We start from the raw sequence: 4,190 nt of genomic DNA on the forward strand, positions 1-4,190 counted from the left end.
CTCCAAGTGAAGGTCTGTTTCGGTTCATCAGCACCTGCCTGATTGATAAGATCATCACCAGTAGCAAAGACTGAATGAATGGCTTTTGACGGGACAAGTTAACAGCATCTCTACCATAGGTGAACTCAAAAGAAAAGTCTTAATACGTAATGCAATTTCTAGTTCTCACTGTATTTTGGAAAATCTTTATTGTTATAAGCAACTACATTTATTTCTTTACTTTTACTTGCTCTCAACTGTAACCAAGCAACTTTTAGTTGACTCTGAAATTCAATACTCTTAGTGTAAAAGGAAGTTAGTATACAAGGTTCCCAAAAGAAACTACCTTTGTTGTTGAGCCCAGTAAAATATAAAATGAGACAGCATGAAAATTGAAGCTGAAAATATCCAGGTACAGAAGGGAAATCAGGCAGTGACTATCAAGAGAATTAGATGCAAAGAAAGAAATTCAAAAGAGAGACACTTCAGTATATGCTGGGGCTGGGTTTTTGAATATTTATGGGCTGTTTCAGCTTCCTGCCCCACCTGATGCATAAAAATCTTAGGAACATTTGAGATCCTTGAATTCCATAGATAGCAAATAGCACAACTTTTTTTCCTGTCTATTTAACAGAAAGAATCAGTCTCCACTCCTTACAATTTTAATCACATGTGTGATGATTGAATTTTCACACTGCAGTAAGATGTGCCTCTCTCAAACCTTGATGTGACATCAGCACATGACCCATGTTATTTGAGGAAAGAAAATGAATCACAAAATTTATGGCAAACTAGTAATCCATTTTGGAATTTGATGCAAATAGTGAAATTAGTTCATACTTTGTCCTGTTTCATGAATTAGGGATCACAAGCAGGGGCCGTCATTACGGAGTGATAAATTAAGCCACTGTCTACAGCATTAGCATCCCATACAGGTGTGAATTTAAGTCCTAACTGCTTCACTTCTGGTCCAGCTCCTTGTTAATGTGCCTGTTAATGTACCTGGGAAGAAACAAATAATGACCCAGGTACTTGGACCCCTGCAGCCACATGGGATAGCAGAAAGAGGGTCTTGGCTCCTAGCTTCAGTTTGGCCCAGCCCTGGCCATCTGGTAATTGAGTTACTTGGGAAGTAAACCAGAAGATGGAAAATATCTCTTTTCCTCTCTCTGTAATTGCCTTCGAGATAAGTAGAACAAATGTAGAACAAAAGGAAGGAAGGAAGGAAAGAGGGAGGGAGGGAGGAGGAAGGGGGAGGGAGGGAAAAAGAGAGAGAAAGAAATAAGGAAAGAAAGAGAGAGAGAGAAAAGAAAAAAAGAAAAGAAAAGAAAAGAAAAGAAAGAAAGAAAGAAAGAAAGAAAGAGAGAGAGAGAGAAAGAGAAAGAGAAAAGAAAAGTTGCAACCACTGAAAAGCTTTAGACAAAACAAACTTTTGAGGGTTCCTGAATCAGAAAATTGAAGATGTTTCTCTCCTTCTCTCTGTAGCTGCCTTCCAGATAAATAAAATAAACCAAGAAAGGAAGGAAGGAAGGAAGGAAGGAAGGAAGGAAGGAAGGAAGGAAGGAAGGAAGGAAGGAATTGGAAAACTTTAGATAGAACAAACCTTTGAGGGTTCCCAAAACTGCATTTGAAATTATAATCAAACCACAGAAGTCAATGTCTTACATGAAGATGTTCAGATTCAAACTTCAGCTCTGCTCTCACTTTCAACTTCCTGTTCATATACACCCTGGGAGGAAGGAAATGATGGTTCCAGTAGTTGAGTCACTACTACCCGTATGGGAGATTTATATGAAATTCCTTTCTGTCAGCTTCAGCAATACCTGACTTTCGCCTAGTGCACCTTTGGCTTTTGCAGGCATTTGTGCAGTGAAATAGTGGAGCTTTCTCTCTCTCCTCTCTCTCTCTCTGAAATAAAATAAAGATTTAATGAAAATAAGCATACTCAGAAGGGTTTTATTGCTCTCCCACAGTCTTCTGATCATATTGCTTTTTAAAATGAAATGTAAACTAACCACTTTAAAACATCTACTGCAGATGCCAGGGGCGGGGGACAGTGGAATCTACTGTAAAGCTTGAATGAAAGGTCTGCTTCTAGGATTTTGCCTCTATAAAAAGTAATAGGCAGAAAAAGAAGAGTGATTTTATACCCAAGCTGCTACAATGGCCTGAGCTGAGCTGAGCCAAAGCCAGGAGCCTCTTCTGTGCCTCCCACGATGATGCAGGGTCTCAAGCCTTTAGGCCATTCCTGGTCTCTGTTTCTTTAGCTCCCTGGATTTGAGTTTCTTCAGTGTAATAACGATGATTTGAAGATAAGGTAGATAGTAAAATACCTTGAGATTCCAGGAAAGTCTGAATATTTATGACAGTAAACTAATAGTCATAGGAAAAATTATTTTCATACATAAAGGAAATAAAAAATAATATTTTTATTATTAAAATATAAAATATTTAGATACATAACATATCATTGGCTAGAAAAACTACCTGTAGGCTATCTTTAAGATAGCTAATAACTCATAAAAATATCTATTACCATATCTCTTGGCTAGTGTCTCACAATTTCTATATATTTTTGCTCTCCCATTACATTGGTTAATTAAGTGTCATGAGTAAATAATAGAATTCAAATCAGGATATCTGGATTGGCCTCTGTCTCTAACACCTAACACCATTATGTGGATATATTCATTTTATTCTCTTTGGAATCTTCTGTATAAAGAGTAGGTTGGCATAGAACACACTAGACGGTAGGTATAAATATTAAATGGCATAATACTGGCACAAATGTCTAAAACAATGCTAAGTACATAGTAAGCATTAAATTGTTGAAACAAATGTAACTATTGGGTGGGTTAATATTAAAACAAAGCTCCACACTTTTACAGTTTTTTTTCTCACAAAATGGAATATCTGATGGCTTTATTTAAAAAGCATCAATCCTCATACACCTTATGCTGTCTACAGATTCAGACCATCATTGTGTTTAACTATGCTATTTCTATCCTAATATTTGAAAGATATTTATAAAGAATAATCACTTACAGTGTTTTTTTGCTGTTATTCATAATAGGCAACACATTGCTTTTATAATGAATGATTTGCACAGATGATAATCAGACACATTCACCTAAACTTTCACATTTATTGGTTCTACATATAATTAAGTATTTTATTAAACATAGTTTAAAATAGTATTAAGGATTAGTTAATTCTTGTTGAATTGCCACCATTCATTTTCTAAATTCTTTTACTTAGTTATTTATGTATGTATTTATTTATACTGTTTTAGATCAGAGAATTCAGGCAATATTTCACACAATGAACCTGATTTTTTTTCCTTATGTGACCCAGGTTAACCTTCTGCCCTACACATTTGTTTATCTGTAGCCTTCATGAAATCTTGTGAAACCTTCTGAATTAGACATAAACTTAATCCTATATGAAATGCTCCCAAATTATATATCTGCTTAATGACTAATTTGATGAGTTTTAGGAGCCAACAATTTATTCTAAAGGTGTCCATCAAGTTGCCCAGCAATGCTTTTGACCTTGTGTTTGTGAAACACTTTCCCTGGAGACTCTTGTTCATCTTATTCTCAATCTCTGTTTGTAAGCTTTCCATATTTATTTTTAACAAATATGGAACTAAGAGAATAGTTGCTATTAATTTTGTATCTCAGATATGAGTCAAATGCTACCAAAATGGTCAGTGAAAATTGTGTTCTTACTTCTTTCAATTACCAGCTTTCTAAAATCTGTAGACCATTCCTTCTACCTTCATGTTCTCACAGTGGTTTCTTTCCCGTGCCCTTGCTATTTCAGAGCACTGAGCAGGAGTTCAACCACCATTTCCTCTATCCCCACACAAGCCTGACCTGTCTTCAGCCTTTGTTCTGCTGACTAACTTATCTCTACTACAAGATGAATGTTCATTCCTTATTGACTGGAGTCCCTATTCCTCCATACTAACAATGCATATTAAGTCCTCCGTCCTTTGCAAAGTCCTCCATCCTTTGCTTTTCTTATTCTTAAGAATGCATCGTTCAGAGTGGCCTCCCCAGAATAACCCAGAAAAGGCACATTTCAGTCTAGGTGTCCACATTAGGGGTCTCTCTATGTGTCTGGCAGCTCTGGTCAAGAAAGAACCTTGCCTAGGCACCAAGCTGGCTACAAGGACAACCAAGCATAAAGAATTGTTGTTACTTTGA

At 36.3% G+C, this 4,190-nt stretch overlaps 1 non-coding gene across 1 annotated transcript; it reads left to right on the forward strand.

Moving 5' to 3' along the window:
* The first annotated feature begins 629 nt into the window (after positions 1-629).
* Positions 630-734, forward strand: LOC121148241. The gene has a single exon (XR_005882527.1). It is a non-coding gene; the product is annotated as a small nucleolar RNA U13 (small nucleolar RNA).
* The last annotated feature ends 3,456 nt before the right edge of the window (positions 735-4,190 follow it).

Source organism: Ochotona curzoniae, unplaced genomic scaffold, assembly GCF_017591425.1.
Source record: "Ochotona curzoniae isolate NIBS_2020 unplaced genomic scaffold, NIBS_Ocur_1.0 scaffold_4683, whole genome shotgun sequence".
Taxonomy (NCBI): domain Eukaryota; kingdom Metazoa; phylum Chordata; class Mammalia; order Lagomorpha; family Ochotonidae; genus Ochotona; species Ochotona curzoniae.